Below are 14,204 nucleotides of genomic sequence, written 5' to 3' on the forward strand. Positions count from 1 at the left end.
GCTGTCGTCCACCGCCCTGGTGCTCTCGGCGCGGCATGGTCAACGTGGTCAAGGAACGACTTCCATCGGACGTGGACTATACGTGGAGAGGCTGACAACTGGGTCCACGGCGGCAGCTAGGAAGTGCCTCCTTATTACGCGGAAAATAATGATTCCTCCACCTGACAGCAGGGACCCACCGGACGGGCCACCGTATTTCGCAAAAAAAACGTTTCCCCCCTGACTGCTGGGACCCACCAGCTACACCTTCGCACGCAAGGAAGTGCGTTCGGGCAAAAAAAAAACGATTCGCCCCCCTGACTGCTGGGACCCACCAGCTACATCTTCGCACGCAAGGAAGTGCGTCCGGGCAAAAAAAGAAAACAAAAACAATTCGCCCCCCTGACTGCTGGGACCCACCGGCCCCCCGACTATTGGGACCCACCAGCTACATCTTCGCACGCAAGGAAGTGCGTCCGGGCAAAAAAAAATGATTTGCCCCCTGACTGCTGGGATCCACCAGCTACATCTTCACAGGCAAGGAAGTTCCTGACAGTCGGGACCCACCTGGTCGAAGCATACGTAGCGTTGTCATTCTGGTCGCGAACGTGTACGTACATATATACTGGTGGATGTAGAGGCGCGCACGTGTCGTAGTAGAGGCGGCCAGGGTGCAAGAAAGAAAATACGGCCACGTATGTGTACATACAGGCGGGGTCTCGAATGCCTACTCGCGCATACGTACGGCGAGGGCTCATGTACATGGCTGGGTCGGAACGGAGAAACAGCGTCGTCGTCGTGTTCATGGGGAGGCAACGGAATGCGTCGTGTTCATCGGGAGGCAACGCGGCTGGGTCGGAACGGAATGCGTGGTCGTGTTCATCGGGAGGGCTTGGACGGAAGAGGCGATGGAAACGAGGCCTGGCGTACCGCACAACGGAGGAAACGGACCTCCTACGGTCGAAACGGGGGTCCTGTTGATCGGGAGGGGTGTGGCGTACCGCACAACGGAGGAAACGGACCTCCTACGGTCGAAACGGGGGTCCTGTTGATCGGGAGGGGCGTGGCGTACCGCAAAACGGAGGAAACGGACCTCCTACGGTCGAAACGGGGGTCCTGTTGATCGGGAGGGGTGTGGCGTACCGCAAAACGGAGGAAACGGACTTGTGTTGGAGCGCTACGGTCGAAACGGGGGTCCTGTTCATCGGGAGGGGTGTGGCGTACCGCAAAACGGGACTCCACGGGATACTGTTCATCTCCACCGTCGACCCCCTCCAGCCTCCACGAGCTACTGTTCATCCACCGTCGGCCTCCTCCAGCCTCCACGGGCTCCTGTTCATCCAGCCTCCACCGTGCGCTACTCCACCGGTTACTGTTCAACCACCCCTCCACCGTCTACTGTTCATCCATCCCTCCACACAATGGGGTCCTGTTCAACCACCCCTCCATGGGCACCCCTCCACCGTCTACTGTTCATCCTGCCCTCCACACCACGGGGTCCTGCTCATCCACCCCCCACGGGCACCCCTCCACCGTCTACTGTTCATCCAGCCCTCCACCACACCACGGGGTCCTGTTCATCCAGAGGCAACGCCACCGCTCACTGTTCATCCAAACCCCCCCGCAACGCTCACTGTTCATCCCATCGATCGGCTTCAGTTAGCAGCAGTAGCCAAGGAATCACTCGATCGGATTCAGTTAACAGCCATCGATCGATCGCTCGGGTTCAGTAACGCGTAGCCTGTAGTGCAATCGCTCGGGTTCAGTTAGAGCCCAACGCCTCACTCGGTTTCAGTTAGAGCCAACGCCTTGCACACACGCGCGTACATGTACGAGAGAAACGCGCATCGCTCGGCCCCCGACCTCCCACCGTAACTGGGAACTCCCTGAAATCCCCCCCCCCTCGCTTCTACCATGGTTTTTTCCGTCATGGACGGCCCAAAGAATGTCATGCAGCTGCGTCTCCGGCCCGCCCAGGACGAAAAGCCCATTTTCTGTCATGATTTTTTGTCATAGAAGTAGGAGCCCACCACATCTATGATGATACCGGATTTTGTCACAATTATCGTCATAGAAGTGTCATATGTATGACAATTTTTTTTTCGTTTGGCCCAAAATGTCACATATGTGTCTTTTTTTGTAGTGAACTCAAGTGGCGCGAAGGTCAAGCAACGAGTGAGGACTTGCTATAATTGTGGCAATGTGAGCCACTTTGTTGCGAAATGTCCTTATGAGAAGAGGGAAGACAATGGTGGCAAGCTCATCCGAAAGGACAAGGCCAAGTCTTTCCCCAACAAGAGCAACTTCACCAAGAAGACTCCACCCAAGGGGTTGGTGGCACAAGAAGAGTACAATGAGGATGATGATGATGATGAAGACAGTGAGTCGGTTGCCATGGCCTCCATTGCCATTGCAACAACTCCACGGGTGTCTCTCTTCGACTCACCCAATGAGAACATCACCGCCAAGTGCCTCATGGCTAAAGCCACCAACAAGGTAACCCCAACATCAAAACTACCATCATTAATAATCCTTCTTTGACGGATTGCATTGATGAACATGAGGGGTCTAATGTGGAGGAGAATGAATTTGAGTCTTATGAGTAAGCTCAAGGGTAAATCCAAGAAGCACTTTGTTGCTCTCTTGGAACAACTTGGTGAAGCCAATGACATGATCGAGGCTCACGAAGATACCATCTCTAAGATGGAGGGGCATAGTCGTGACTATGCCGATGAGATTTTGGATCTTTCCAATGCTCTTGAGGAAGAGCGAGGTCTTCGTTTGGCTCTTGAGGAGTCATACAACGATGACCATGCTAAATTAAAGAAAGATCTTGATCATGCTCTTGTTGTGTCTCGTGTGCTAAACTCCGAGAAGGCCAAGCTTGGGGTTGATCTTGGTAGACTCAAAGAGGAGTTTGATTTACTTGACAAGGCTCACAAGGTCTTTAAGGGTGCTCATGCTAGTCTCAAAGAGTCTCATGATCAACTCCAAGTAAACCTAACCAAGGAGAAAGCCACCTTTCCTCATATGGTCTTAATTGATAATGCAAATGCTACTAACCCATGTTGTGAGCATGTGCATCTTGTTGAGGAGAATGCAAAGTTGAAGAAGCAACTTGAGAAAGTCCTTGTGTCGTGCATACAAGGTGAGAAGAACCTCAATGACCTTTTGAGCAATCAAAAGGAAGTTGTGGCCAAGGAAGGAATTGGGTTCATACCCAAGTCCAAGAACAAGAAGAAGGATGACAAGGCCAAACGACCTCCCCCTCTCAAGCAAACTTTTGTGAAGGAGCGAGAGGGTGCTTCTAATAAGAAGAAGAACAATGTGAAGGGTAGTGATGCTAAGAAGGGCAATGCTACCCCTCCCAACAAAGCCGGTGACTTTAACCCTTCTTATGTGTTATGCCGTGCTAGTGATGGACATGTTTATGCCAAATTTCTTGGTTCTTCTTATGAGTACATTGAATGGTCTATTTGGGTTCCTAAGACCCATGTTACTAACATCAAAGGACCCATTACAAAATGGGTACCTAAAACCAAGCATTGATTTCTTGTAGGTGTTTGCTTCCGGTGGGGGATCATGGTTGCTCGATAGTGGAGCTAAAATCATATGACCGGAAGTAAGGACTTGGTGGTGGATGTGCACACGATTCCATCTATGCCCACCAATGTCGAGTGGGGTGATGCCTCGTCCTCCAAGGTATTGGGACTTGGCAAGGTTGTCATTTCTCATGATCTCACAATCAAGAAGGTCATGCTTGTTGAGTCCCTTGCATACAATTTACTTTCCGTTCGTCAACTTGCACTCATGGGTTTTGCCACTTTCTTTGATGTTGATACCGTGGCCCTCTTGTGGAGCAAGACTCTTAAAGTAGCCTTTGTCGGGCATGTCGAGAACGGTCTCTATGTGATTAACTTTTCGGAGCGACCCACTAAGACCGCGACATGCCTAATGGATAAAGTTGACATGGGATGGCTTTGGCATCGCCGTTTAGCCCATGTCAATATGATATATGTGCAAAGTCTTCTCAAGGGGAACCATGTCCGTGGACTAACAAATGTTAGTTTTGCTAAAGATCGTGCTTGCAGTGCTTGTATCGTAGGAAAGCTACATGAAAAGGCTCACCCTCCCACGACTATCATTTACTCGAAGAGGCCTTTGGAGCTCCTTCACTTGGATCTCTTTGGGCCTCCATCCTTTGATAGCCTTGGGGGTAGAAAGTATTGCTTGGTGATTGTGGATGACTATTCAAGATACACTTGGGTATATTTCATCAAGAGGAAGAGCGGGACCCAACAAACTGTCATTGACTTGCAAATGAAGCCCAACGTCAACACAATGCAAAGATCTTGACAATAAGAAGTGACAATGGCACCGAGTTCAAGAACTACACCTTGGATGAGTTTCTTAGTGATGAGGGGATCAAGCATCAATATTCCGCACCATACACCCCTCAACAAAATGGTGTAGCGGAGAGGAAGAACCGGACGTTGATGGATGCGGCAAGGACCATGATGGCGGAGTTCAAGTCTCCATACAACTTTTGGGCCGAAGCCATCAACACCGTGTGTCATGCATCAAATCGGCTCTATCTCCGCAAAGGCTTGAACAAGACTCCATATGAGATACTCACCGGTAACAAGCCCAACCTCAAGTACTTTCGGGTGTTCGGGTGTAAGTGTTTCATTCTCAAGAAAGGTGTTCGGTTGTCTAAATTTGAGGCTAGAGCTTATGAGGGCATATTTGTTGGTTATGCTACAAACTCTCATGCTTACCGTGTCCTCAATAAGTCCGCGGGACTTATTGAGGAGACGTGTACCGTGGAGTTTGATGAGAATAATGGCTCCCAAGTGGAGCAAAGTGGCACTTGTGATGTAGGTGATGAAATTCCTCCTCAAGCCATAAGAAGAACGGGAGTTGGTTTTATCCTACCCATTGAGGACCCCCTTGTGGCCGGAGGAGAAGGACAATGCTCCAACAAAGTGGAGCCATCACCAACCCAAGGCCCACATGCTTCCAAAGAATAAAGTGAAGGCCCTCAACCTCATGAACAAGACCAAGGGCAAGATAAATCTCAAGACGGTGTTGAATCACCAAGTGATGCCCAAGGTCAAGTTCTCTCCTCCGATCAAGTTCAAGATCGAGAGCATCCTCAAGATCAAGAACAAGCTCAAGACGACGCTCAAGATGATCAAGTGACCGCTCCTCGACTCACCCCCGAGGAGGATTTGGAGTGTCGTGCCACCAAGATTGCATCCAAGCTCTCCACCAAGGGTCATCTCATGAAGAGTGTGCTTGGAAGCATTCAAAAGGGGGTAAGCACTCATAGACAATTGGCAAACTATTGTGAACATCACGCGTTTGTCTCTTGTGTTGAACCCCAAAAGGTCTATGAGGCACTCGAAGATCCGGATTGGCTCAATGCCATGCATGAAGAACTCAACAACTTCGAGTACAACAAGGTGTGGAGATTGGTGCCAAGGCCAAAGGGGAACCACAATGTCATTGGAACCAAGTGGATATTCAAGAACAAGCAAGATGCTCATGGGACCATCGTTCACAACAAGGGAAGATTGGTAGCACAAGGCTACTCCCAAGTCGAGGGTATCGACTATGGTGAAACCTTTTCTCCCATTGCTCACCTTGAATGCATTCGTTTGTTGATTGCTTATGCTTCTCATCATAACTTTAAGTTGCAACAAATGAATGTGAAGAGTGCTTTTCTTAATGGTCCTATTAATGAGTTGGTGTACGTCAAGCAACCCCCCGGGTTCGAGGATCCCTACTTCCCCGATCATGTGTATCAACTCGATAAGGCACTCTATGGCCTTAAACAAGCCCCACGTGCGTGGTATGACCACCTTACCGAGTTGTTGCAAGATCGTGGATTTGAAGTTGGGAAAATTGACCCCACTCTTTTTACTAAGAAGGTCAAAGGGGAGTTGTTTGTGTGCCAACTATATGTTGATGATATTATCTTTGGTTCCCCTAACAAAGCTTTCAATGAGGAATTTGCCACTCTCATGACCTCAAAGTTCAAGATGTCTTCGATGGGAGAGTTGAAGTTCTTTCTCGGGTTCGAAGTCAAGCAAAGAAGAGAAGGAACTTTCATCAACCAAGCCAAATATACTCAAGACATGCTCAAGAGATTCAAGCTAAGTGATGTCAAGCCGGCCTCCACTCCAATGCCCGTCAAATGCCAACTTGACATAGATCCCAATGGTAAAGCAGTGGATCAAAAGGTATATCGCTCCGTGATTGGCTCCTTGCTTTACCTTTGTGCATCTAGAGACCGGATAAAGTGTTGAGTGTGGGAATTTGTGCACGGTTTCAAGCCGCACCTAAGGAAAGCCACTTTGTGGCGGTCAAGCGAATCTTTCGATATTTGGCTCGTACCCCAAACTTTGGCTTATGGTATCCAAGAGGTGCAAAATTCAAGCTTGCAGGATATTTGGATTCCGATTGGGCGGGAGACAAAGTGGATAGGAAGTCCACATCCAGAGGGTGCCAATTTCTTGGTTGCTCTTTGGTAAGTTGGTCTTCCAAGAAGCAGAGTTGTGTGTCTCTCTCATCCACCGAAGCGGAGTATGTGGCCTCCGGTAGTTGTTGTGCACAACTTATTTGGATGAGGCAAACTTTAAAGGATTACAGTGTCATTTGTGACAAAGTGCCTCTTTGGTGTGATAATGAAAGTGCCATCAAGATTTCTCTCAACCCGGTGCAACACTTCAAGACGAAGCATATTGAGATTCGGTATCACTTCATCCGGGATCACATTAGGCGAGGGGAGATCGAGCTCAACTACGTCAACACTCATGATAACCTTGTAGATAATTTCACGAAGCCCTTGGATGAAGCAAGATTTTGCGAGTTAAGGCATGAGCTAAATATCATTGATTCAACCAATGTTGCTTGAACCCTTGCACACCCCACCATACTCACCTTGTTATCTTGTTTAGGTGTAGGCATGGACATAGGGGGAGTGTTGTTCTCTCAATGAACTCTCCCTCCCCCCATTATGCATAAATTGATCAACTCTTTCACATTAGCCATTGTTGATGGTACTTGTGCTTCGAAGACGAGTTTTGTTCATGAGCCCAAGGATAATTCTTCGCGGTGCCATACCAATTGACTCAAACATAGGTGGCTCCGGCCACCGCCCTCTCTTTGGAGAGGTTGTGTTGCGTGTTTTAGTCCTTGTTGTCTCTTGTCTTCCTTTTGTCGTGTCGAGCTTGTGTGTGTTGTCTCGTGTGTCAGCGTTTTGGTGTGTCCGTTCGCTTGAAGGTTGCTACGCAAAGGCCTTTTGTTTTCTTTGTTCTTGAAACATGCATCCTCTTGAGCACACGGTACTACCACGGCTTGCCACGGTACTACCGCAGGAGCAGCATACGGTACTTCTGCACCCAGCGCGGCAGTAATTTTTTACTGCTGCCTGGGGGAGCGGTACTACCGCCCATGGTGCGGTACTTCTGCCCAGGCGGTACTACCGCAATGACACGCGGTACTACCGCGCTGTCGAGGGCACGTGGGGATTAAGAGCGGGCAGGGGGAGTTCCAACTCCCCCATATGCATTCATTTGTTTCTCCCCACGCCGTCTCTCTCTCTCTCTCTCTCTCTCTCTCTCTCTCTCTCTCTCGCTCAAGAACGGCGTCGAAGACCCTCACCGGATCTCCGTCTCCAACCGCTCTCCTCGGATTCTGTCCGGTGGGATCATTCCCCACCACTTCCTCTTTCCATGGAACAAGGTTTCTTCCCAAATCCCTCTCTCCTTGGTTCGTTCTTTCGTTTCTAGGTTTTTGGGGAGATGCATGTTGTTCTTGAGATTTTAGGCCAAATCTTTGCAAGAGTAGGATGTAGGAGAGTAGTAATGCGTAGAGATTGTACTTGATATGTTGTCCCGTGGTAAATTTGATCAACCGTAGTACCGCCCCGTTGTCACGGTTGTTCTCAGATCCAGTTGGAGATTCAGATCTAACACCGTGCGGTACTACCGCATCTCCGGTGTGGTACTACTGCTCGTACGGTACTACCGCTCCTCAGGAGCGGTACTACCGCGCGAGACGCGGAACTAAAATTCTACTGCCACTCCGAGACCCGGTACTACCGTGTCACCGCACTGTACTACCATGACTAGGAGCAGCACTAAAATTTTAGTACCGCGCAGACAAGCAGTACTACCGTTGTTGTCAAATCTCCCTCATGGCAATTACCAAGTGCGTGTTCTACTTGTTTCACCTTTTGTGCTGTGGTCTTTGCATTGATCCTTCTCGCTTCTCGTGCGTGTTTTTGTGTTTTGTGTCTTAGGTGGTGGCTCCGGTGCACCTGCTCGCCATTCCAATCCCAGCCGTGACACGGGTTCCAAGCGTCTGCGCAACCAATATGAAGCTCCAAAGGGCTCCAATGCCCCCAACGCAGGACCAAGAACACCGCCACCAAGAACAAGGAGCCCTCCATGGGCATGGATGAGATACCACTGGCTGAGTTTACCTCTCGAAGGAGGATCAATCCTTATGTGAATCCTCGTGCCAACTTTAGAGGGAATGATCTGTTCTGGACCAAGCAGCAGAATCTCATTTATTTGGATGTGATCAAGGGCCAGCAGAACACATATGTGGATGTGCACTGGATTGATATGAATCACATGAGGGAGGATAAGCACCGTTCCTACTTGGTTGAGGCCTTGGATCTCGTGGAGCAGTTTTCCATTGAGGATGTGATCTCTTTCCACCTGGACTTTGATCCCGAGCTTGTGGCCCAGTTCTTTGCTTCGGTTCACTTTCATACTGATGAGGAACAGAGGATGACTTGGATGACCAATGGACGTCAGATGACTGCTACAAGGAAGGACTTCATGGATTTGCTCCACGTACCTGATGAGGGGCTCAACACGCCCGACGGTGTTCGCCCTCATGCCAACTCCGAGTCAGCTAACAAGAACAAGCTCCAGCAGTATTATGTTGAGAAGCTCCTTCCAAGTGGCAAGAAGGCGTGGGTATTGAACCCTTTCCTTGACATTATGCACTGGATCTTCCGCAACTCTCTCTTCCCACGCATTGGGGACAAGGACAAGGTGCATGCCCATCTTATGGACATGATGCTCATCTGTGAGGAGGCGCGTCTCACTCAGACTCAACCACTTGACGTCTCCCACATCATGTGGTGCGAGCTTCAGTTTGCGGTGTTCAACCGTAAGGTTCCCATCTATGGACCTTACCTATTTCTCTTGATCTCGAAGTCGTGGGAGAAGCTATACCCGCAAGATGAGTTTTTGTCGCCTGACTGGATCCGTCATGTCCCCATCAAACTCCGCATCAAGCCCAAGTGGGCTAACACTACTACTCGTGCCGAGGCAGCGACTGCTAGGATGGATGTTGATGAGGAGGAGATTGAGGAGGAGGACGCAGATGATGATAGCTCTGATGGGTATGCCCCTCCCTCTATTGAGCCCTCATGGGCTAAGAAGCTGAAGGCCAAGATGAAGACCTTGTTCTGCATGCAATCCAAGGGGCAGTACCAGACTCACGTTGCCTCCAAGGAGAGTCGCCGCCGCGACAAGATCTTGAGGACTTTTGGAGAGGACATTTCCAGTGGATCCGAGAAGCACATCACTCCAGAGGCCGAATGGATGGCAGCACATGGCTTCAAGTGGACTGATTCTGAGGAGGACCCCATCCCCACCACCGAGTCCGACGGAGAGCGTGAGAGTGATTACTCCGCTTGAGCCACCACTTGTGTTGTAGGTGTCCTCTCTGCCTTTTTGGTGGCTCGATGCCAAAGAGGGAGAGAGTGTAGGATTTGCTTGTTTGTTTCATTTGCTTTCATTCCGTTGAACCTCGTTTGGTTTGGTTTGGTTTGCGCTTGTGAGACCTTTCTATCATATGGTGTAAGACATATGCACTCTATCGTACCGTATTGAGCTTATGCTATCTTGTGCTATTTACTTTATGCTCATATCTATCATCTTGCTTAGCGTGAGCTTTATTGTTGCAAGATATACCTTGTCTATAAAATATAGGGGGAGTGTTGATCCTAGTATGTGTGCCATGCAGTCCAAAGCATTTTTTTGATAGCACACATCTAGGGGGAGCCCGTCGATATTTTATAGATGTGGGGTTTTCCTATGTTCTTTTTATCTCTTTTTGTGCAAATCCCGTATTGTCATCAATCCACCAAAAAGGGGGAGATTGTAAGGGCATATTTATCCCTTAGTTGTTCTGGTGATTGATGACAATGCTTTTGCGGACTAATCGTGTGCATTGAGTATTTCAGATATATCATGACTAGGCACAAAGACGATTTGGTGCCCCTCGAAGACTATTGAAGACGGCGTTTCTCTACATTTCTTTTCGGTGGATTTGAGTCATAGGAAAGTCGTACTATTAAGAGGGGTTCCGCTTTGGAAATGTTTGGCTGGAATCATCACGTACATGTCTACTCTTTTTGCACCACCTTTCCTTTGGCACTTTGGAGCATCCTCCATCTTTTCTCGTCTATGCAAATTATCGTGATTGCTGAACTTGGGCATGCGGTAGTACTGCTCCTAGGAGCGGTAGTACCGCAGGCCCTTGCGGTAGTACCAGCCCCTGGCGCGGTAGTACCGCAAGCGCCCATGGTAGTACCGCTCCTTTGGAGCTGTAGTACTGTGGCCACAGGACAGGCGCTGCTGCGGCTGCAGTAGTAGGGGCGGATGTAATATTTTACATCCGCGCCCTACGCAGTAGTACCGCGCCTGGTGCACGGTAGTACCGTGCGTTCTGGTATGGCTCAGCAGCATGCGCGACAGTAGGAGCGGATGTAATTTTTTACATCCGCACCCCGCGCGGTAGTACCGCTCCTGGCTTGCAGTACTACCGTGTCGGATTTTTGCATAGGTCCCAACTCAGCGGAAGTCTATCCCTGCCTTGTGGTAGTACCGCAAGGGGGAGCGGTAGTATCATGCCAGCGGTTCTACCGCCCTCTGCTTCATTGCATCTGGGTTGTTCTGGTTTCTGCTGCACGGGCGATAGTATTGCGGGGCCCTGGAGTAGTACCGCGTGCCCTTGCGGTAGTACCGCGTCCCTGGCGCGGTAGTACCGTGCTACGCAGGCTGGGTTGGTGGATAACGGTTGGATTTGTTCTTCCACTATATAAGGGGTGTCTTCTTCTCCGAGTTAACCACCTCTTCCATCCCCAAGCTCCATTGTTGCTCCAAGCTCCATTTTCGCCCGATCTCTCTCCCTAGCCAATCAAACTTGTTGATTTTCTAGGGATTGGTTGAGAAGGCCCCGATCTACACTTCCACCAAGAGAAATTTGATTCCCCCCACTAATCCCTTGCGGATCTTGTTACTCTTGGGTGTTTGAGCACCCTAGACGGTTGAGGTCACCGCGGAGCCATATTCCATTGTGGTGAAGCTTCGTGGTGTCGTTGGGAGCCTCCAATTAAGTTGTGGAGAATTCCCCAACCTTGTTTGTAAAGGTCCGGTCACCGCCTCCAAGGGCACCAATAGTGGAATCACGACATCTCGCATTGTGTGAGGGCGTGAGGAGAATACGGTGGCCCTAGTGGCTTCTTGGGGAGCATTGTGCCTCCACACCGCTCCAACGGAGACGTACTTCCCCTCAAAAGGAAGGAACTTCGGTAACACATTGTCGGTGTCAAAACCGGCGGATCTCGGGTAGGGGGTCCCGAACTGTGCGTCTAGGCGGATGGTAATAGGAGACAAGGGACATGATGTTTTTACCCAGGTTCGGGCCCTCTCGATGGAGGTAAAACCCTACTCCTGCTTGATTGATATTGATTATATGGGTAGTACAAGAGTTGATCTACCATGAGATCAGAGAGGCTAAACCCTAGAAACTAGCCTATGGTATGATTGTTGTTGTTGTGTCCTATGGACTAAACCCTCCGGTTTATATAGACACCGGAGAGGGCTAGGGTTATGTCAGGACCCCGATTCCAAGTCACATCGACCCAGCCGGTAACACCTCATATCACTTTGCGGCCTCACGCACGGTAACCCCATGGGTGTCGCCTTACCATGGCCCGGGACCGTTTGCGCCTTTTGGCTCACGTATATGATAGTGTCGCTAGCATCCATATGACATAGAACCCGGGCCGACATGGCTAGTCGTGAACCCAAAGCGGCACCAACCTATGGGGACAGGCATACATGAATCAACTTCGAGCATGTCGGTCAACAGCGTGTGAATCCGGGCTGTAGCACTGGGATAACAGGACTCCTGTAACCTGGGCTGTAGCAGGCTAGGCAGGACTCCGGATGTCACCACATGACATTTCCCCGAAGGGACAGACACGGGAACGAAGTGAATCACATGCCGGCCAGTCAAGTGTCCAGAGCAGTAGTGCTGGGCTAGCAGGACTCTGGTGAACCGGGCTGTAGCGGACTACTATCGCTCAGGAAGCACTAGACTACATTTCCCCATATGAGAGGCTGCCAAGGATAAACAACTAGATTGTCGGATCCCACTCATACCAAGCATTTCAATCATACACACAATATGCCCGATATGAGTACATACAACATGGCATCACAACAAAACTCTACAACTCAAAGTACTTTATTTAAAAGGCTCCAAGGAGCCATACATAACATATTCATACAGGTAGGGGTCACACGACCCGACACTCAAGTCATACAATCATTCAAGCACATGCGGAAGCAACTTAGTCTGAGTACAGACACTAGAAAAGAAAAAGGCTTGAGGAAGCCTATTTATCTACAGAGGGCCCTTCCAAGGCTTGGACCACCACCTGGGCGGCTAGTCACTCGTCGACATCAAGGTCTACATAGATCCCATCGGAGGGGGCGGTGTTGTCGTCTGAAAACATTAATTAAAGCAACATGAGTACGGAGGTACTCAACAAGTCTTACAACAGAATCCTACTATACATGCACATTCTCAAGAAGGTAGTGGAGTTATTGCAGCAAGCCAGCTTTGACTCTTGGCTAAGCTATCCTACGAGACACCACTTGGAAAGCATTTGTCGCACATGAGTCCACTAATCATCAACACAATACTCCATCGTGGATCCTCTCTCGTCAACCTACAAGAGGGCCATCCACGGTACTCACACTTATCTTGAGGCTTTTAGCAGTATCCATTTACTTGTCTATGAACTGCATAGGTGACCAAGTAGTCCTTTACCGCGGACGCGGCTATTCGAATAGTTTTATACCCTGCAGGGGTGTACTTCTTCACACACGCTCTCACCACTTATCGCCGCTACATGGCGTGTACTCGGCAACCTTCAAGCGGAAGCCCAGCGAGGGTGTTGGCCACGACCTAACTAAACACACGAGTCCCTAGTCCAGGTTTATCGCCTATTCGGGTTCCATCCGCAGGGAGTCCGGCCGAGGTTTCCACTAACGTCCCCGAACGATGTGTGCAGGGTTCCTGAGACACCAAACGGGCGAATCGGTACACCGGGCCACGTGCCTACCACAACACAGCCCACCCCTAAGGTCAGCGCTGCGTGCGGCCCCCAGCATGGTACAAACACCAGAAACTACTTTGCAACTCCCGAACAAAGGACAAGAGTGGTTAATAAGTCGAGAGGGTCAATTAATGATCCCAATGTGTGGTAGTAGCTGAATCTTAAATCACACACACAGATCTCAGTTCTTAAGGACGGCCTCAATGAAACAACCCACCATGTACTCCTACATGGCCTCTCATCGATTCCTTTACCAAATCATATTCAACACTTTCACTCTCATTACCGACACAACCTTCCACTCTAGTTCATCATCCCGATGAGCCAGACCTGACACCACTCTAGGCATAGCAAGCATAGCATGGTAGGAAACACAGATATGGCTCAATCAACTCCTACACATGCTAGTGGGTTTCATCTAGTTACTGTGGCAACGACAGTCATGCAAAGGAAGTGGGTTCAACTACCGCAAAACACAGCAGTTTGAATCGTGTTGTCTTAATGTAGTAAACAAGAGCAGAAGCGAGAACATGGGTTTGTATAGGAATGATCAATGGGTTGCTTGCCTGATGTAGTGGTAGTAGGGTACTGCCCTTCAGACGGATATTCAGAGTTATCCTCGGAGGCAGAACCTACCACGAAAGACACACCGAACATAATCAACACATGACGATATGCAACAATATGATGCATGCTATGACATGGCAATATGAATGTGTCTTGGCCTAATGCAAGCTAAACCATAAAGGAATGAACTCATTTGAATCAAAGATTCAAATGTTAG

This window comes from Triticum urartu, chromosome 6 (assembly GCF_003073215.2).
Source record: "Triticum urartu cultivar G1812 chromosome 6, Tu2.1, whole genome shotgun sequence".
In the NCBI taxonomy this organism is placed as follows: domain Eukaryota; kingdom Viridiplantae; phylum Streptophyta; class Magnoliopsida; order Poales; family Poaceae; genus Triticum; species Triticum urartu.